The sequence below is a fragment of the Neodiprion lecontei genome, chromosome 5 (genome assembly GCF_021901455.1).
Source record: "Neodiprion lecontei isolate iyNeoLeco1 chromosome 5, iyNeoLeco1.1, whole genome shotgun sequence".
NCBI classification, from domain to species: Eukaryota; Metazoa; Arthropoda; class Insecta; order Hymenoptera; family Diprionidae; genus Neodiprion; species Neodiprion lecontei.
In genome coordinates this window covers 33,111,736-33,134,063 of record NC_060264.1, presented here as the reverse complement: position 1 = coordinate 33,134,063, position 22,328 = coordinate 33,111,736, and the positions used below count along the sequence as shown (strand labels likewise).

The 22,328-nt window shown below is 41.1% G+C and overlaps 1 protein-coding gene across 1 annotated transcript in view; it reads right to left on the bottom strand.

Annotated features, from left to right (window-relative positions):
* LOC107227599 (latrophilin Cirl) overlaps window positions 1–14,081 on the bottom strand; it is a 141,750-nt gene extending 127,669 nt beyond the window's left edge. Inside the window, exon 1 of the mRNA XM_046739959.1 lies at window positions 12,676–14,081. The gene's annotated coding sequence lies outside the window, so the exon portion shown is untranslated. The remainder of the gene's footprint in view (window positions 1–12,675) is intronic.
* Between the last annotated feature and the right edge of the window lie 8,247 nt (window positions 14,082–22,328).

The following is a 22,328-nucleotide window of genomic DNA, read 5'->3' as shown; positions in this document are numbered from 1 at the left end:
AGTGTAACGTTGGCCTGCGGCTAGTTGGGCGTAAATACCGGACCTCGGGACGATGCTGAAGTTAGCCGGAGGTTTCACCCAATCAGCGTCAAGGACCAGGGACGAATTGGCGCGAAAAATATTACTATACAAATAATGCTAAGATTTTCAAATTTTTCATTGTTTCAAGTCACCGCTCAACGTTTTTTCGTTTCAAGGAACTCAATCTGATGATACGAGAATATTCTTTTCAGCACTGACTCTTAAACATAATTATTTCACCGGGGATCCAAGACTGATTTTGGTCCCTGGGCTTGTCCGGTTGGCGGTTAAAACCTGCGGCTAGCTTCAGTCGCATTCGAGAGGCTGCAGAGCCGAGCTTGTGCGTCAAGTTTTACAATCCAATTAGACGCGGGCCGTCGTATTAATTATAATTTTATGGGTAATAATTATATCGACAGTTTTATACGTTCGACCTTAATTACGTAATGGGGGAGAAGGAGGGAGTTTTGTAACCGCGGTAAAAAGGCACCGAGTATATTATGTGAGGTGAGCTTTACGATTTTGCTGGGAAACTTAAAAGCGACGAAAACAATTGATATACCAAACCGAACCAAAACCTTTTAAACGCCAAAGTGCAGAGTTGAAAAAAGAATATGCCCGGTTCGATATTTATTTTTTTTTCAACAGATATAATCTGAAGTTCAGAAAATAGAATAATTGTCAGAACGGTTGATCAGAAGAATTTTAAATTTCGTTTCGACAATCGTGTTACAACATACTTTGTGAGTCCTTTTGAGACTGTTTGAATAAGACTGGAAACATGAAACAAGCTTTGAGATAGTTAGAGCTAGAGCGTCAAGTTTGACATGTAGAATTTTTCTCATACAGACAAATGATTGGGAGAGAGAACATTATTATATACCTGTAACGAGTCTGTGAGCCGGAGGTGTAACAATGAAAATTGTATCTGTAGGCATACGGCGGAGGTTAAAAAGTATGAATGTAAAGGAGAGAAAAGGAGGAGAAGAAGTAAAACGGGAAGCACAAAAGGAGAAAATGAATGAATTCTGATTAACACCATTGTGTTAGGTATAACCGCACGGGCTGTACACAAGATACGATGTGGGTACCAACGTCATTTAGCGTGAAGGAAATATATATAGGGAAATAATAGGAACCGCTCGATGAACAACAGCGGGAGAGACGAGAAGATTCTGCCGGTGTTGAAAGAGAAAAGGAGAAAATACGGTGAGTGAGAAAAAAAAGTGACGAGTCTAGAGGGGCAGACAAGATTGTGATAAGAAAAAGAAGCATAGAGAGAAAGAGAGAGAGAGAGAGAGAGAGAGAGAGAGGGAAAAGAGATGAGAAAAAAAAATCCTGGGTTCACTTATTCCCAGAAACGGTTTCATTAGGAAAATAAACGTACAAGGTAATCAATTCTTGATCGAAACGTGGATCAGACCAGATAGCGCGTAGAGCTCGTTGAGAGATCGAAAAGGATCCTTTCAGCGTCCATACACACCGATCCACTTTTACTCTTTATACTAATTTTCGGTATTTCGTCTCGGTTCGTTTCAATTCATTCCACTTTATTTCATTTCATGTTATTTTAATCTTTCTTTCTTGCGCTTTTTTTTTCCCGTTACTTCTTTTTTTATCAGTCGGCTAGGAATTTCGCCTCGGTTTTTTCACCCGCTACACAGGATATGGCGGAGCTTTTAACAACAGTTCTCGGCACTCGTTGCTGCGATACGAAGTATCGTTGGTCAACTTTTTATACGATAGGCTTTATCGTAAGAGGAAATTTGTCAGCATCGTGGTTACGTTTTTGTTAATGGGTGAATGTCATTCGATGAGGAGGAATTTAACATTACGCATGAATGCGTGGGACGTTGAAATTTTTCTGTCAATAAATTAACAAATTCAGTATCTTAATTAGCTCGCATCGAGACATGTATATATATATACATATATATATATATATATATACATAGTATAGATGATGAATAAATTGTGAAATTAGCAAATGTATTTCAACATCTCGTAACCATCGTGCGTATATGGTTGGAAATACGCCCGACTTGTGCCATAAATTTGCATCCTCGTTCGACGCTCTCGGAAAGTTTTGCAAAAATTCTTCCGGAAATTTTCATGGATTTTCCCGTCCCTTCGTAATAAATCTCCGATTGTCTCGATTCGGAATAAAACTGTTATTTTCTCTGTCGTTACGCGACGTATTTTTTTTTTTTTATCCTTCTTTACTATTATTTCTTCGTTCTAGTAGGACGAGATTTTAATATAAGAAGTTTCACACGAGATTCCTCAAAACGATTACACCACACCGTTCTATTTATAATTAATGATGCATTCGAGTCACGCGATTCTCTCTCAGAATACCACTCGCGGCCTGCAAGACTCATTCGCACTTATTGTTAGTTTTTCATTTATATATAGGTGTACACACGCGTTCTTGTATGTTGTTTAACGTCTTACCTGTTCGCTGTTAATGCGTTTGAATATAATTTGCAAAATGAGAAAAAAATCGAAAAAAAAAAAAAAATAATGCGCGAAAGAGAAGAAGAAAATTCTGACATAAACTTTTACGAATAAATTAAAGAAGGAATGTAAAATTCGACTTGCCTACGTTGAATGAAATAATTTTGTGGTTAAAAGAAAAAATGAAAAAAAAAAAATCGTCAATCGCGGTACGTTGGAAATTGTCGCGTCGTCTTTGTCCGCGCAAAAACGAGAGAGACGTCGAGGTTTATTGGCACAGCTTGAGTTCCTCGGTAAGTTTGAATCGCATAATCGGTAATGATGACTATCTAAAGGCGATGACGCGACCCGGAGTCCCGGGTCGATTTAAAACGCGTCGCCTGACCGATTTTATGACTCACGTCTGCGATGTGGTTTAAAGTCATGCGTTACACATGACGAGGTCGTGGATGCAACGAACGAGTAACGCGCTTCGAATACTTGACTCAAACACTCTCTATCATCGCGGTCATGCGTGAGTTGCGTAATTGAATCAAATAAATTTACATCAGACGCAATCAGTTCTTCATTCAATGTCAATTCAACTTTCTCCATCCATTCGGTTTTGACGAATTGCTGTCGTTGATTGTCCGAAAATTAAATTTTACCACTTGGTAATAAGTCAAAGGTTACGGCATTTTCTTTATCATGTTTCAATCTTGTCAGCACTAGTATTTAAGTGGTATAGAAAAATGTAAGGTATACCGTAATCACCCCGATAGTCAAAAGTCGAGTTTAAACTGGGTCTCCATTTTTTGAAGTTTAGAGGATCACAAACAGTCATTTTCAGACGAACACGTAAAATGAAAGTAAATTTGTCCTCTTTAGTAAATCGAGTTCGACGAAACTCGGTACTTGGTGGTTTTCAAGGTCACGCTGATCACGAATTTGATATTGAATTTTCAAGAGAGAAAAAAAAAACATGCGCCTTGGCCTCGAAATTTCATATCTCAGAATTTTTCGAGACAGTCTTTTTACGAATCCGACATCCAATTTTCTTTTCTGTCAACTTGGAACCTACGGCGTGAAAATGAGAAGTTCGAGGGCCGGCTTACGGTCAGCCTAAAGCCGCTTGTTTCACAAAATTATTGCTCAGAGGATCTTTTCTCCGACCTACCCTGAATCAGTGTCGTTTAATGAATAATACAACAAATGTGTACAAGATAAGAGTAAAATTCTAGAACCTGACAAGAATTTCTGCGTATCTGTATGTCACACCCGTATGAGTTGCAAAGGTGTACGACAATGTGGGAAAATCGAAATGGAAGTAGTGAATCACGCGTGAGACTGTGCCGATACCGCGAGGGCTATCAAAGAGCGTCTGACCAACAAACGAGAACGTTTTATGTAAGTATACGTAAGTCGAACGTTAAAAATTTCGTTATCCATCGCCCAGGGACGGTAAATATTTTCTCGACACACATGCGTCAGAAGTAAGGCGAGAGATAAGCGTCTTCCAATCTCGTTCCGTAGGTGGATGCATACAACAACCTATTGACGCCTCGAGAGGAGACTTCTTTTCAAATCCAACAGGCCTTGGATGTCGTCCGAGAAACGGGTGCAGGTATAGCAACGGCCAGCGGACAGTGTCACTTGACAATGACGGACTAACCTGAAGTCAGGTAGAGGTACCCAACCCAAGCGACGATGTCGCTGCCCATGGGCGTGCCTGTCAAGAATCACGTATCCTCGAGTCAGCAGGGAAACACCAACGTCAGTCAGCCCAAGATAACATGTAACAGACTGCAGTCCCCATGCAAAGTTAATTTTTCAACTGGATAGTGAGGAGAATCGGTTACAGGCCTTCCGGAAACTCATTTCAGTCCATACTGTGGTCATTATCACCGTTATGCTCTTTGGACAAGAGAGAAAGAAGCTTGGAAAATTTTGACAGGTAGAAGCAAGGAGGACCATATCCGTGTACAGAAAGTGTCGGTAAAGTGAAGGGAAAATAAAATGGCGCTGCTGGAACCAAAAGTTTCACAAAGCATCAAACAAATTGTTTCCCTTACTGCTTATTAGCGCCATTCCGATGACTCGCTGAACCGTTACATGTATTTCCAGATTTTTGCCGGATACTTTTTTGATTTCAAACCCATACGAGATACTTCTCTTAACCTCTACCCTCCATTGGTACAGCATGAGAGACTGACGTCAGCTACGCTGCTACTGTACCCCTTATACGTCGTTAACTGCTGCATGACATCGAGGGTGAAATTTATACGGAACAGAATCGAGGCGGACTGCGCAGTGCACGTATAGGGTATCGAGTTTGGTGGTAAGCGCTGGTAGATAATCGAGCTGGAGAGAATCCCTTGGAAACTCTCTCGCTATCGGTTCCCTGCACTCCACGTTCGAGTCTTATTTGGCCAATTAGGAGGGTGGCCTGTAATTCATACGGCTCTTTCAGCCGTGCAAGGCAGAAATTAGCTCAATGCGGAATATCGCTGTCTGCACCTTCGGGCTAGAATCGATCCCTCGGACTTCCGGAGATCGGATCTGCGGTTTATTGGATATATTCCAACTACGAGCGTGTTGGCGCGAATCGCATTGGGAAAAACAGTCTACTCGGTTCTTCGGTGAAACTGTGATAAGGTAGAAAATAAAAACTCGATTTAGCCACAGCTCGCGATGAACTCCACGGTAGGTTGTTCAAAGACATCACGCGACTTGTTGTGAGAAATAAAAAGTAAGCTCTCAAGGAGAAACTTTTGCTGTTATTTCGCCGGGTTATATCGCGCCAGCTACCGCCACCTTATACTTCGGTTAGAAAAATGTTCCCTAAGTACGTACAACACCGAAGTTGTATTGCGAGTTTTCAAAAGGATCTCGCATCAAGTTCAGGTGTACATTTTATTTCTCGTACGACACAATCGATTTTCTCAACTCCGTATTGTGGGATTGAACCCAAGACGCGGAATTCTGCACCGACTACACCAGGCAAGTGATTCTTACAAGCACGCCGAGAGCCGCTGAGGCAATCAGGGTACCGTGCCACGTTCTGGATGGAACGTCTTTCGCCTCGACATTCGACGCCCTCGAGCTTGAGATTACATTGTATATCGGACGTGCTAGAACGTTGTTACAAGCTCTTCCGACCTCTCCCAAGCTCTTGGGCGTGCCCCGTTCCTCCTACCACCTTTATATATTTAATATCGTACACCCGATGTACACGTGTAAGTCCGTGTAGATAGGAGGGTCCATCGCCCGACCGGCCACGAAACCACATTTGAACCAGAAGGCTCGGAAGTTGCCGTTCATCCTGACCGAGCATAGCTTCACAAGCACCGGTTTCATCGTCCACTTGCCAATGATGTTAACGTCGAAAAGGATTCACGGATCGGATCATGGCTAGCCGTACCTTTTTACCGATCAGGATACCGATGGTGATTCTTATTGAATCATGTCCCACTGGCTGTCACAGCTTAAGATTGAGACGTTAACCATCGTGACTCGATAGTCGTTAACAGTCAAGTGTACATTGCCATTGAACGGAAGAAAACGTTTCAGGATTCTCGGCTGTGGATCTTGGAGCTGTCAACCTTCCTCGAGTGTTGAACTATTGATCTTGCGGCTTGACGGTGAACCGTGAAAATTGAACTATGAACCCCGTGTGTCAGGTACGTCAATGAGTGAGGTATACGGAGAGAAGGTAGATCAGGAAAAATCCTTCATGGGTACAGAGTAATTACGCGGATGTTTCGACCATGCAGTTATAGACATCGTTGGTGCAAGATTCGATGACGGAGGTCGTTATTGGAGTCGAGTGACTGGACGCGTCGTGTGTTCGGTACCTTACGGACTGAATGAGAATTTTCATGCGTCTAAGTATGCGTTTCTGCATGTTTATGCATGACCGATCGACCGTCTATGGACATCGTCCGACCGTGTGCGTCGTTGGATAGGTGTATTAAATAAAATCATATCAAGAGAATTGTATAGAGCAGGTTTAATTGAATGATTGCCTCCCGTTCCTCCCATACACTGTGTATGGAGGTACACCACGTTACCGGAGACTCCTTGCTGTGCATGGGCCGTCTGTCTCATTCGTTCTCATTGTCGGTGTCGACATTACGAGCATCGTTGTGACTTGGTAGGTGTGCTGTGCATGGAACGTGTGTGTAGGCGACGGGTTTACGTGTGTGCACACCTTATATACGACCTCTGTAAGTTATACCTCATACCGAAGCGCGACGGGGCAAATTTAATCAGGATTTTTTGCCTCTGGTGTCGGTGATTTTTTTTTAATTTCTTGATCCTTCTTTCTTGCGTTTCTTGTTTTTTTTTTTCTTCTTCTGGTTTGTTCATTCCCCTTTTTTAAAGTGCAGATTCTCGCTTATGTGTATTGCTTACGGTGCTCGCTACCTCGGTACAGGTTAAACAAAGGAATAAATCATCATAATTGATCTGCAGTTCAGGAGGCTTCTTAATTCGAAGAGCGAACAGAACGACGAGGAGTGTAAAAAAAAAAAAAAAAAAAAAAAAAAAACCCAAGACGTGATTAAAGAACACAGTAACAAACTACCGTCTATCTATACCTCTGTATCTAAATTACTACACAATTGTCGTATACACCAGTCCGTACCAGCTGCGCATATTGGAAACGCGATGATGCGTACCGTAAATTAAGAAGAAGGAAAAAACAAATAAACAAATAAATAGATGAAAAAAATCACGAGAAAAAGATAAGCAAGACCAAGAATAAGAAAATAACAGGGAGAATAATTGAATCAGCTGTGTAAACAAATGCTGCAGGCAACAACTCGTCATTCTCTTCGTTTCTTTTATCTCTTTTATTACGAGTGTAGAGAAAATAATTGGAAATACATTCCGTACACGTATAAGAAATAATTGGAAAATGTTCTTCTTATTTTGCGGGATTCTTTAATTCCAGTAATTCACGTATACATTCAATCGATCGATTGTGAGAAAAATCTTTCACAGTACACCGTATTATACATGATACTCGTGCAAATCATGCACGTCGCATATAATGTATCATATGCACATAAATTTACACATGCAAAGTACGCGATGAATTGTTCGATGTTTTTTTCACTCCCACACACGAGCTCCCAGACAGTAGAGACGGATAATATTTTCGATAGCGCGCAATCGCGGCGAGAGACATTGACCAGAGGTCAGGTTCTGTATTTTCCTTTTGTTTTCCACAATATATCAATAAACGCCACTGCGCAATGCACCTCGAGGCATTGATGCAATTGTGTGCAGTTGACGCTGCACTTGTTCCCTGCACCGATACTGGACCCCATTATGTCGATATCCCGTTTCGCGTCCCTTTTGAATCCTCATTGCTGGTCAAATCAAGTGACCGACGAAGGATGAAACACGTATTGGGAAAAGCTCAAGTTAACGGTAACTCAGGTCCGCGTTCATACGAGGGTGAAGCTAGTAGCCAGAATCAGCGGCAAAACGTTCCAATGTTCGTTTCAATAAGGTAGCGAAGACCGGAAATCAAAATATGGAGAAATACCTTGAACCCTTAATATTATTGTAGAATTACGAGGGTAAATCTGGATTGTATTTTCATACTTCCAAAACATTGATCACGTTTGGATGCTAACTTTGATTGCTAGCTTCAACTTCGTTGCGTTTATTTCGTTTTTGAAAATGATTTGAGTTTCTGATCGTGCAAACTACAGGTTTAATAAAATAAAACTAACTGTATGTGTATAAAGTTTTGATTATTTAATTTAAATTTAAAACTAACACAAACAAATACAAAATGCGAGGAATCTATAATATCGCTGTTTTTTAAAAGAGAAGCTCCGTTTCTTTGATTTCCGTTTACGAACTTTATCTGCTTCATATCTATGGATCATCCAACTTATATAGTCTACCATCATACTAACGTCCCAACGGCCTTGATACCTTCTTTCCATCTCTTTTACATCTTAATGGAAACGTTCACCTTGTTCCTAACTGTAGTCTCCGAGATATTTTAGAAGATAATAAATGTGCGAATTCAATAAGTAAAATTTCAGACTTATACTGACACCCTAAGTTTCTATAGTTGCTTAACATGTCTTGCAAAATATTTTTATAATTAGGATCTTTTACGTTGCCTAAAAATTTATAAAGTTCTGAAGGAATGCCAGGCATTTTATTTATTTATTTATTTTTTTGAGCCGTTCATGACATTCTCAAAGTCTGCATCTTCGTACCAACGAAGTAAACATGAATTTACTAAACTACTCCTTTGATACTGTCTCTATCTATGCATACAAGAATAACAAAAAATCATGATGCGATAGGTAAAAACGGAGTTGATATTCTGAATCAGCGGGCAAAAATCCATTCGGTATCATGTACAAGTATTCAGAAAACTTTTTCATCGCAGACGTGTGTAACCCAATGAATGTTTTCTTTGAGTCATCGCTGTGCAAAGTTCGCAGCTATCAAAAAACCGAGCTGGCTTTTAGTCCTCGTCAATCACGCGCGAGCTTTTCGTCGTCTATTTCCGTCCTGCAGCAAAATCCAGACACTAACAATAAAAGCTCAAATCGCAGGTTACGCACGCTCGTTTTTACCCCCTGCAAGGTAAGCGTCGATTGCGCAACGTCTCTTAATTCGCACTGTTGAAATTTAAAATAGAATGACGCCTTCCACATGTCGACGTCACCGCCAACGACGCGGACTCAATTCTTCACAAGCTTTCCGCCATTCGTGTTCGGTTCACCGGTTTCGGTTGCTCGTCTAACTGTGCAAACTCGTTGAACCCAAGGTCATGGCTACTCCTTCACATTTGCCGATCCCCGTTTCGGCGAAACTGCCCATCGGTGGAGTCTTTCAGATTTCCAGGGTGCTTCAAGATCAACGATCATCGTTGGATTCACGGTTGGTTCAGTTTCGTTTCTTCCAACGAACATCGCACAAGATGTACTTGGAAAAGATCCGAAAGCTAATAACAGCACTTACAAGGAGGTCATGGATTCTGCTGAAACTTCTAGGAACGTATGTTTAGCCCAAATTACGGAGTTTCTGATTCTTAATCAATTCACAAATTATACTTCACTATGGTTCCGAAGGGCACTTGAATCTATAAGATCCTGTCATCAAAATTTCAACGAAGCACAACAAAAGCTAACGTACAAGACAAAAATGCATAACAGGATCCATTTATCATAACATTTCGCTCATCGAACTGCTGATGTAATCAAAAGAATCCCATGAGATGGAACCACGTGTGATGGGCATCGTACTTTAGGTTGGAAATCGACCGAATCCATAACCCAGATGGAGTCTGATACTCTCGACGTTATCCAAGCTTCGCAATTTTTCAACCATAGCTCGGCAAGCAAGGAAATCCGCAGTCGTTCGGCCGCTCCAAGTGACGAGGAATTTATACACGATGTCGTTTAGCCGCGGATACGGTTTGTAAGATCGTAAGTTTGTACGTGGAACCGGTTGGAAACAGGGTGGCCAATGCTCGTCAACCCTGGCAGGACGGTGCTGGATGGCTCCGCGCCTTTGAACTGGTTCAAAGTTCTCCGATTTACGGACGGTTCTCCTCCTCCGTCTTCTCGCCTACGTCCGCATTCATCGGTTCGTCTGATACACACGCTTATAGCCTCTTTTTCACCGCGATTGCGTACATGCCTTGTACCGATCTGACAATCAGATAACCCGCGGGGATTAGTTTTAATAGGCTTTAGCTCTCGCGGTAAGAAAAAGTCGTTCCCTAGCTTCTTACACGTGCACCAACACACGGACCATCTTTAAACGTAGACACGATATGCAGAAACCCTCCTCATCGGAAATTAGCCCCAAACGCTAATAATGGTCTTACGTCACAATGATTACAACAGCTTCGTGTCAATGACTCAATAGATTGTGTGAGGTCAAGTTCAGCAGCAAGCTACAGTTACATATTGGTAACGATATCTTCAGGAATTCCACTAGTTTTGGTTTGAAATCGAACGCAGATTTTCATGAGAATACATCAATGATGTATAAATTGAGGTTCTGGTAATTTGAACCTTGTCCTAAACCATTGGCAAGTCTTATCAGTTTCTTAGAATTCATTCATTGGGTGATTCGGTTTCAAGAATCTGATTCCTCAAATCTTTGAAGTAAAAATCTTTGCAATTTAGATAATTTACAATCGATTCGTGATCTAATAAAAACGAAGTCCATGTACCATCGTAATTATAATTTGTTCACTTCTTCTCTGCATTGAGCATCAGCGATAAATGAGCAAGACAACGAGGTTCAATCGTATATCCAAACCTTCATTGATCGCATCACAGGTATTTCATGGTCTATGAAGAACATCGACGTTTAGAAAGAAACGAACCGAGAAAACTTGACGGGGTTTGAATTCCTGGCACGGTTTACATCAAGGTGGCAACAGGCTTGCAGTTTTCTACCTTAAGTGCACTTTAACAACCCGATCACAAAAATGGTCAAGTATAACTTGTCGCAGGGATTCAGAAGCCTGACCAACGACGATTCTGAATTGAGAAACAGGACGAGATTCGTTCCTCCATGTATAGTTAAAGCCTAGACTAAGGTGCCTGCATGACTCGAAGGAACATGATATTAATCCGTGCTTGTCCATCGAGTCTTTGGGATTAGTTCCAACACCAAGAAAGGCATAAGATCCGAGATGTTTTCCCGAATAGAATTTGGATTCGTGACCTGGTCCTTGGTTCGCCAATTTAATATCTCACTCTCTATCTCTCTCTCTCTCTCTCTCTCTCTCTCTCTCTCTCTCTCTCTCTCTCTCTCTCTCTCTCTCTCTCTCTTTCTTCCTTTCTCGACAAGCATAGCAAAACTTGACACAGTGTCTGACACGCCTCGGACACGATGAAATCCGACACTTTATTTCCAGCGTGTTGCAGGCGGGTGGCTGCAGCGTTTTAAGAGTGTGCGTGAATGAATCGTGCCTTTTATTCGTCTGCGGCAGGTTATATCGGGGTAGTGTAGGTATATGAGACTGGTACGAGATGCACGCATTCGGCTTGTGCCGAAGAACCCGGTCGGTATAAGAATCAAGGAACGAACGAACGAACGAACGAACGAAGGAACGAACGAAGGAACACGGACGGACGAAGGAGGAGGCAGGAGGCCTTGTTCCCCGATGCTTTTGAACACGTGTAGATTCTTCCGCGAGATATATCCTTGTGCCTTATACCCGCGCACCGTAGCACCTCATCCTCGCGGCGACTCCTGCGGCCTGACTGCCTGACTGCCTGCGTATTATACCGGCTACACGAAGACGCTGCTACGGGGCTCCTGCACGTAGCCTTACATCTCACCAAATAAGTTTTCTCTCTCTCTCTCTCTCTCTCTTTTTTTCTTTTTTTTTGTTTTTTTTGGCACATTCCTCATCTGGAGATAACCAACGGGAAGAAGACGAAGAAGACGAAGAGGAAGAAGAAGAAGAAGAAGAAGAAGTTTGTCTCTTGGAGTGGAGATGAAGGCACGTCGCTCTCGTCCTCCTCATGCGCCTCATTATACCTACGCCTAACCCTATTTGCTCACTCTTCACCTGACTCGCTGCCTCTTTTGACGAGGGAAATTTGACACCCGACTATATGTATATATTTCGTTGCATGGGAATCGATGAGGTTTTTTTTTTTTTTTCTATTTTACTTCTTTCTTCTCTTCATTTTTTTATTTAAATTTTTATTTTTTATTTTTATTCTCATATCCGATCTACTTTTAATTATCGCCGAAGCGCGTTTCTCGTAGATAAAGAACCTTAAGATTGGGATGCATTTGGTGCGATGTCGCGTTATATGTTTCTCGCTGTAGCAATAACCCATTTCTCACAATCGGCAGGAAAGTGTGTAAGAAAACAGCCTTGTTGCATACATTATACGATAACGGCTTTGTTGCGCTAAACGTTCTCCGCGTTTTATTTTCTTTTTTCTTTTTTTGTCACGGTCCAAGACCTCGACCGAAATGTGATATCAATTGAATAAATATTAAGCACTCCTTTTTTTCATATCTCGACTGCTGGAAGGAAACGAACGTTTTGCAACATCGAAACCTACAAAACCTCCGAGTCCGAACCGTTCTTCGAATATCTCTCCAGAAAATTTCAATTCACATCTATTTTCCTTCTGTTTTCATCACAGGAAGTTAAATTAGGCCAGGTTTTGTGATAAGAATAATTTAAAAATAACTCACCTATAGTCGAATTATCGCCGTGGATATTGACGGGGTGTTTAAAAATCCATGTAAATTTTCTGTCTCGTTGTAAAGTCGCATCGAGGATTAAGATTATTGTTGATTCATCACTGCCTCTCTTATCACTCTTTAGATATTTTTATCGCACGAGTAATTAACGCATTTTAAAAGCCCAGCTCAGCACAACAACCTATTAAAAACCTTCACTAATTGTAAAACACGTGCGTTCATATCGGGATGAATACTCACCGCAGAAAATTATCACAATAACTATCGACGAACATCACCACTATTTTTCAAATCCGGACACCTTATATATTTAAAACTATATCTACGACTTTTTGGTTCAACCGTGTCTCCCTGCAATTTTTCCTTTCTCCGAGTTTCGCACGGTATATTATCGGAAGAAAAAAACTCGATTTCCGTCACTCTTGAACCGCTTGATTTCGTCCGAATTGCAAAAGTTTAATTTCTCTGGACTTGACTGTTCACCGTAGCTTTCAAATGTTGAGAATAAAGTCACGGAATGAGAAAACTGGCAGCAAGGAGAAAAAAATAGAAAAAAAGAATAAATAAACTATTAAATTCCTGAAGCACTTTAACCGCGTGTGTTAATTTATGCGAATCGGTTATACTCGCATAAATTAGAATCGCAGATTTGGATTATTATTGTTATTATTATTATTAGTTTTGTTCAATTATAAACTATCATCGACAAGCTTATATCACAATTTTAGACGTACACGTGAAATCCTCACTCGTCCTCACTACTTGCACAATTATTATATCGACTGATTATTATAATCATTATTGCTATTATTGATTAATCGTTATAGCAATATAGCACAGTAATTATATATGTAAATATGTGTATATACACATTAGCACATTATTCACGAATGCGGGATTCAGGTGAACGAATCGTCTTGTTATATTACGAACAACGTACACTGTGACGTATTAGTTGAAGCAATTGAACGGTCCAGATTTCTCGATTGTTTGATACGCGTATTGTTTTTATCACGCCAACGAAGGGAGCGTAATTAACTTTTCATTCATATTGCCGGATTATAACTTCCGAATGATAATAAATAAAATTCAATGGATATTTAAGATTGAGGTGCGGATAAGGTGAGCACGTCCGTGTTTATGTTTGTGTACGTATATGCGACATGTATCCGCATACATAGGGCATGGGAAACGTGAGGCGGGATTAGATCGAGATAAGACGAGGAAGAGATTGAAGGATAAGGATAAAGGCAGAGAGAGAGAGAGAGAGCGAGAGGTGGAGAAGAAATGAAAATAAATATGCTCGGGAGATATATTTTTATCGTCGATTTTAATCGCCCCGCAAATATGTATAAGCCTGTGTCTCTGCCTTGGGCGAGACTCCGAACCGACTGTCGCGCGACGCGGGTCGCCGGGCGGTTTAGTATGTTCGCGGTTCCTCGCGACGCCCCCGACGCTCGCGACGCCGACGCCGAACGAATGCGCGTCGCATAACTTCTTTCTCTACCTGCCCGGAGAGCCGAGCGAGGCGAGGCGAGGCGAGTCTTCGCTCCAACCTTCGCGGGAATCGATTCGCCCGGCGATTTGCTCGCGATTTCAGCCCGGTCGGTAATATCGATCAAAAAAGCTCGCGTGAACTAACTGGGACATTTTTGTTTGCGATTCTAACTTGGCAACTCGAAGGAAATCCCAGCTTCGAGTTCATTGATAGCGAGAAGAAGAATTTCTTTATTTCTGATCGCAGATTACGTTCGTTCGATTTCGACCCGGTCGGTAATATCGTTCAAAAAAGCTCGCGTGAACTAACTGGGACATTTTTGTTTGCGATTCTAACTTGGCAACTCGAAGGAAATCCCAGCTTCGAGTTCATTGATAGCGAGAAGAAGAATTTCTTTATTTCTGATCGCAGATTACGTTCGTTCGATTTCGACCCGGTCGGTAATATCGTTCAAAAAAGCTCGCGTGTACTAACTGGGACCTTTTTTTTGTCATTCTGACTTGGCAGCTGGAAGGAAATCCCATGTTCGAGTTCGTTGATAGCGAGAAAAAGAATTTCTTTATTTCTGTTCGCAGAATACATTCGTTCGATTTCGACCCGTCGGTAATATCGTTCAAAAAAACTCGCGTGAACTAACTGGGACCTTTTTTTTTGTCATTCTAACTTGGCAGCTGGAAGGAAATCCCATGTTGGAGTTCGTTGATAGCGAGAAGAAGAACTTTATTTCTGTTCGCAGAGTACATTCGTTCGATTTCGACCCGTCGGTAATATCGTTCAAAAAAGCTCGCGTGACCAATCTAGGATTTTTTTTTTTTTAATTCTAACTGCAGCGGAAACGAAATTCTATCTTGACGTTCATTGATCACAGTAGGGAGAACGATTCCTTGATTCCTAATAGCAAAGTATACATATGCCATTCGGACAAAAGGTCAGATTTTGGATGAAGAGGCTGATTGGCCAAAAATCTATATCGTTTGTAAATGTCATAACCAAGTTGTCGAATATTTTGCATTTATGAAATTACTATGAAAACATAGAAATAGAGAATGATGGAACTATAAACAAAAGCTTAGATATATATGTACCAATTCATTTAAAATCGTTTACAAATTGCTAAAAATCTAACAGGTTCGTTCGATTTTACACTATTCTATCAAGAATGATAAATACTTTTTTGTAAATTCAAAACGAGACGAATTGTTTTTTTTTTTACTTTTTGCCAATTCAATATTACTTTTTGTTGATGATATTCAATATCGGTGCAACGTTGTAAAACAAAATATTTAACGATGCCAACTGGATAAATAAAAAAATGCTGAAGTAAATTTGTTCAAAATAGTCTTCCGAATAATATTAGTAATTGTAGAGTGAAATCAGATGTATTTACTACATTTTAACCAATCAAACTCAATTTGAAATAGAGTAATAGTATCATATAAGCTTTCATTTATAGTTACAGTTTTTTATTTGCCGTTATAACAGAAGAACTAAGGAATTAGACAGATCGACATAAGTTCTGTTTGTTTTTTTTTTTTTTTTGTTTCTTTTTATTCCAGCTTCTTGTTATAATGTTGACAACCAATGTATTTACAAAGAATCACTCAATCTTTATTCGAATGATTATTCACCGCGAGAAGAATAATCAAAAGTTTCACTATTTCTCCATACATTGCAATATATATTTCCACGAAATCGCGATAAGAAAGTTTACCCCAGACTTAACACGTCATGCGTTACTCACTTGATCGATAATTGTTTTCAACGCAATTTGTACGACAATGTTATTCCCCGATTCGAAATATGTCTACCTATAAAAAAACGTATCATTTATAATTTACAAAGCTTGTAAAATTCACTCGTGTATAATAAATTGTACAGAAAAATACAAACCGATGTTTCATGTTTATCCGAAACAACTTTCAACGGATCTCAATCACATTACACGATAACAGCAAAAAAAAAAAAAAAAACAATTTACCTTCGGTCAAGTACAAAGCGATGCGCGTATTTTTATACGCATGCATATACGTTTTTCCGCTCGTCTAGTCGAGGGTTGCAAGCCAGCCCCTCAAACTTGGTTCTAAATTGATTTTCAATGGTACCGTAATACGTCGAATCAATTTTAGGATCTATCGCAGCCTGCAGGGGTTGCACCGTGTAAATACACGTTTGTATATATACATATGTATGTATATGTATGCACATGTATGTACATATATACGTGTATACGCGAGGCGTGGTCACATGAAAATCAAATTCATGGCAACCAGAGCGCTGGATATTCTGCGCCAGGCCGACGGAGCAGCGTCGTCGTCTTATACTCGAGATGAAATATTATTCCACCCCATTGGAAATTAATATACCGTTTCCGTTGAAATAATCTATTTTTATGGATATTTCGTCCCGCCATAGCTTGTGGTTTTTTTTTTAATCCCTCCTTTCGAACGTTCGTTCTATTCTTATTTTTCCTTTTTTTTTTTTTTTTTTTTGATTTCCCGTTCGAGTGTTTTTTTTTTTTTTTTTGTTTATTTATTTAATTTTCATGCATTTCTCATGATTCTAGCTAACTTCAGCAACGTGTATACTATTCGCACGTCTGATGTTGTGCAGTAATTTTCACGCGCCTGCATCGAAGCGCCTATGCAGCGGTGGTGCATCACACCCCTTCGCTGCACAAAGGGAAAAGAGCCCGTGTACTGCAGGTGACGATGAGAAGAGGGTTGAGGAGGGGGAGAGCGATAGGGGGTCTGGGGGTTGAACGAGGGATTTTTCTCTCCTCGGTGCTTTTTTAATCATTCCGCAAAAGCAGCAGCAGCTGGAAAAGCTACGCCCCTTCATTTATGCTCTCCTAACTTCTTTGAATTTTTAACAACTCCCGCACGCCTCATTTCTAGGTCAAGATAAACCTTTGATGCCTTTTCTTCGCTTGTGTTGTGTTTGCTGAATTTTGTTTTTTTTTTTTCAATTTTCATTCCCTCCTTCTTTTTCCAATGAATTTTTGTCCGTACAGAAGAGTTCCGTTTTTATTTTTCGTCTGCTTAATGCCGGTGGTATGGAAAATATTCAAATCACTCCACACGGAGCTGGGGAGATTAAAAGACAAGATGAATCGCTGTTGCCACGCGTGTATATTTTACGTCTTAAAAAGAAGAGAGTGAAAATAAAAAAAAAAAAATTGATCACAAGTTTCAACAGCGAATTTTTCGTATGTCAATATGGACTTAAATTCGAAACTGACTATTCAATCGTTTTTTCTTCATTTTGGTTTTTCCAAATTCCTCTCTCTCTCTCTCTCTCTCTCTCTCTTTATAATTCGAATCCAGATACACGAAATTAGGTTTAATAAAATACGAACCTTTATTCGTGCAGTGTACATAGGACGTGTTTCTCCGCAATAACCGTAAAATACGATAAGCAGGCCGGTGCGTTGGGAATCCACGTTATGGCGATCGAATTCGAATTGCTTTTATAACAACTCATATAACGAGATGTACACTTGCAGAGGTAATTTCGAATTTTAGATGCATACGCGATGTAGAAAAAAAGAAACAAGAGAAAAAAAAAAATAAAAACTGTCCAAAACGAGCAATTAATTTTTGCTCCTTCCTCGTAAATTCCGCAATTATTTTTCACTCTTCGGAGTTAGAAGAGAAACTCTCTCGTCAACCCATCATTGGCCCTAAGAAGTTTAATTGTATAAACGATGACAAACTTGAATTCAACGAATCGAAATCCGAGCCTAACGATCGACTTTCTAGTATAACCGCGACAAGTCCAGTTAGCTATTAAAAATATGCTTGTTTCTTTCTTTCTCTCTCTCTCTCTCTCTCTCTCTCTCTCTCTCTCTCTCTCCCTCTTCCGAATAGAAGGAAAATAACACCGCATCAAGTATCCCGCGACATCTAAACCGCGAAAGTTCGATGATCTCACGTATTTCATGGAAATAAATATGCATAAATACAATTCCCATGGTTCATGTATCACCGAATTTAATGGTCAAGGTGTCTCAGCGACTAGATATGCATGGTACCTTGTCTAGTAGGCAGGCCGACTAATCCTGGTAGACTGTTTTCGTTCAAGCAAATTGGTACGTCAAGGTACCTCCAATATCTTTCCTTTCGTCTTCGTCCACCCATCTCTCCACTTGTCTCAACGTCTTTCCCTGTAATATTGTCCTCTTCACGCTTTTCTTTAGGCACAACGGTGATTCATCACATCTTTATACCCTACATAATGACACGGAAATTGCAAAAATATTCAAATCAGGTTATCGTAACTCGCGCCGTTGACGGTCCCCAGTCATGTATCATCAAGACTGTTTCTTGGAAAGTCAATTAACCTCGAAGAATCTTCATACAACAGCAACGATTGGCGAGTAATTCAAAGAATTTCGAGGCATTTTGACGATGTTCAGGTACGACATGATGAATACATGAAAATCGAGGTAGTGGAGAATGCCTACACACACAAACACACGCACACAGACAACGAGGGGACGAGGAAGGCTTGTACCTGTATAACATGTACCTACAACAGGCGGGAAACTCGTAACGAAACGGCGGCTAATATTTGCGGCATCGATCGAGGAGCGACGCCGAGCGCCGGGACGCCGCGCCGAGTTCAAATTGAATTACTCCGTCACGCTCACTCCCGCATTGCCGGGAGCCCTGCTATGCCGCTCTGTGTACCTCTGCCTCACCTCACTCACCCCTTCGAACTCGCCAACCTCCCCCTCCTCCTCATCCTCTTCGACCTCCGCCTCCTTCACCTCCTCCACCTCCTCCTCATCTTCCCACCTTCGCACGATAGGAGTAGAGCAGAGGTACACGCGCTATACGTGGAGCGGATTGTTTCCGGGAAGATTTTCCTCGAAACTATTTCCTACGGCTTCCAACCACCAGCTAGGTCTATGATACTGTCATCGGGCCAACCGCCGATCAGACTTTTCGGCGAAATATCATTGGAAACCACACTGAGAAAAATTTCATTTGTTACGGTAACTAGAAAAATTCGGTAAAACAGGCGTCGTTAAAAAAACTGTTTGAATATTGTTGGAATTACGAAAAACGAGGTACGCGTAACCATTTTTCCGCTGTTGTCGATCCTTTTTTTGGTAATTGCAAGGCAAAATCAATTTGTGAGGTTTACTCTACTTTTTTAGTCAAACAAGGCTTTAACGTCAATTTATCGTTGCACGAACATTACATTTTTGCAACAGTTACAAGAAAATATAGCAACAGTGATCGTAATGAGAAAGAATAGTAACGGATACTAGACTTTCTGGTAACAGCTAGAAAACTGATTTTCATTTTCTGCCTAGAACTATATTTTTCGACTGTGGTAAAAAATGAAAATGGTTAAGGACTGAGCGGTAACCGGAACTAAAAATTTCTCTCAGTGCATGATACAGGTATTTCCAACTAGTCTTTACACTTTTCATACAATGATCAGAATTCCCTTAGTTTCGTAGGGGGCTTTCTTTGGGGGTATTTTTTTAACCGTTGCTTCTAAACGCAGTTCTGCCTCAGCTCCAAAAATTGCCCATTCTGTATCCATGTTTGTTTCACTGTCAGTCCAACGAATTAAACATAGTTGAGTTCAGGTGTTGACTGTGCATAAGATTCTCTTTTCAATTCACGTCACATGTCACTGGAAGTATTGTAAAGTTCGCATGGAATCCTGAGGGTACGTCGTTAAAAGTCACTCATTGAAGTAGCTCGATCTGATGTGAAGTCACTTGAAGTCAAGCATTTAAGGGATTTCGGTTTAAATCATTCGAAGATAAGGTTTTCTAAAGGTAAGCAAGTTCGTGCAAAAGGCACGTAAAGTTTTCCAGTCACACCGGTAATTGTCAATGTTTGGTTCCAGCGAAGAATGGTCCACCTCTGGGGCTAACCTTCGAATTCAAATGAGAATTTTCTCCTTCCGGATGCTGTGAGAGCCGTTGAAGCTATTCATACTGAGGAGAAATTTTCTCATATATGCGCGGTTAACAATGGGCTCGACAATAAGCGCACGAGGGGCTAAAGGCTAGACGAAGTTTATGGGCTGGGGAACCTTTGCCTCTGAATTTCATTGCGAAGGCAGACTTCAGCATCCAACTTATCTCGCACCTCTAACTAGTCTTGCCCATTGTGTACGCAGTCACTCAAATCTCGTCTCTACGGCTTGCGAACATCTCGCTGCTTCTTGGAAGCCACCATTTAACCCTGAATTTCAGAGACCAGTTACTTTTCAATGGAATATCTAGACGTACATACTTAAGGTTAGGAAAAATCAGGGCAGGTTGACGATCTCTGTAAAAGGTTTCCATTTTAAAGATCATCCCATCAAACTCCTGATTTTATCATTGCTATTATTTCACCTGCAACTTAACATCTGTATAATTATGTGTATACGTTATATGTACATATCTATAATGTTCATATAATATGAAACTAAACTAGTTTCTGGATTAATTAGACTAATTATTATTCACGCTCGGTTGCTCGCGCTGCGTTCTCGTAAACAAGCGTGCAGCTCTGAACTGAACGGAGATCAGCTCAACTCGAGTCAACTTAACTCAGTTGAGCTCGTCTCCGGGTGTATAAGGTATCGTTGTCAAAGATTAACGCTCCGTTGAGCAGAAACATCTTCCGGACATTGTGAAGCTTAAAAAATACACGTTTCTCAGAATCAAGGGGGAGATTGTCATCTGGCTTTGAGCTCAGACATCAAAACACCGGGCTTCCACCTTTCAATTGTGATTTTCCAGCCCCTAAGCATCAGCGGTGTCAATCAAAAGTACGAAAGTTTGCTAACAGGTTGATTAAATTCGACGAGAAGTATTTATGGCGGGAAAAAAAGGCGCGTGATTTGAATCAGTGACTCGAATCCTGCGCGTGGATGTAAAATCTCGAGCGGTGCGAGGTGTTCACCTCGTTTTAAATCTCAATCTCGCTGGCAACCGGACAAATTGGACGATATAACGGAGAGTTGGTTCAACTAATGAGTCGCGAGCGGCATAATCGCGGCGTTCCAAGGGAAAGGATGTACAAGGAATGAGCTGCGGGAGCGACTGGAATCAGGGATCAGGAACAAACGACGATCCACTTGTGGTTAGAGGGGCGGGACCTCGGGAGTATCAAAGACAGCCCAGTGGTCGGATTCGAGAGATGAAGAAGAGAGAGGAGAGGAGAAGAGACTGAGAATCCGAGAAGGAGGAGGAGGAGGAGGAGAGGGAGGTGAAGGGAGGTACATTCCACGGGTTAGAGATTTATTTGCCGAATAAATGTTGAGGAGGTATTTTTAATGGCTGACAATAGTGGTCTGATAGTGATCTCAGAAACGTATTGTCGTTCGCCGTCGTATATAATCCCGCAGGCATCGACGCAGCGAGCAAACGAAACGAATCTTACCCTCCTCCTCCTCCTTCCCTCTTTCTCTCGCACCATGTGTCCCTCCAGCTCTTCCTCATTTCCTCCTTCTCTCCACACTCCTCATCTTCTTCATCTTCCTTTGCAGTCTCACCTGCTGAGGCCTTTCAGCCCTCGCCCCTTTTGTGCATCGATACATTGTCATTACGGTTAGGTATCATTATCATTACCGCTGTCATATATATTCTTGGTTCTGTTATTGTCGTTGTGTTCTCCGCTCATTGTGCGGAGTAATTCAATAGTTTTGTGTCCACTTTAGTGGCTATTAATGGGTGTACACCGTCTCTCACACACACCTCGAACCGTTGCAGGAGCGGCACGTAGTCAAGGTGGACGTATAGCTGCACAATAGCTACCATGCCTGACGATAAGAACTATACGATCGATAATGGACGACCTATTGACACTAACGGCAGTCTCCTCTCCCGTCGAATTACCTACATGAGAAGTATAAACTGATCGTGATTACCTTCCTATCTGCCTTGATATACCCTGGTCGTACCTTCGGTTCACTTCCCATTTGGGATTCGGGGTTAATGGACTCAGGCCAGAAACTGCGAGACCTTCGTCGATAATTCTTCATCCTCAAGCCCCCACGGATGGAACGAACAAATTTTGAAATTCGACATGATGTAATCCTTAATCGGAAGATCAAGGTTTCCTTTTGGAGTAGAAGCTAAGAACGACGATGAAAAAAATCATACTCTGTCACACTGGGAAACATATTTTCT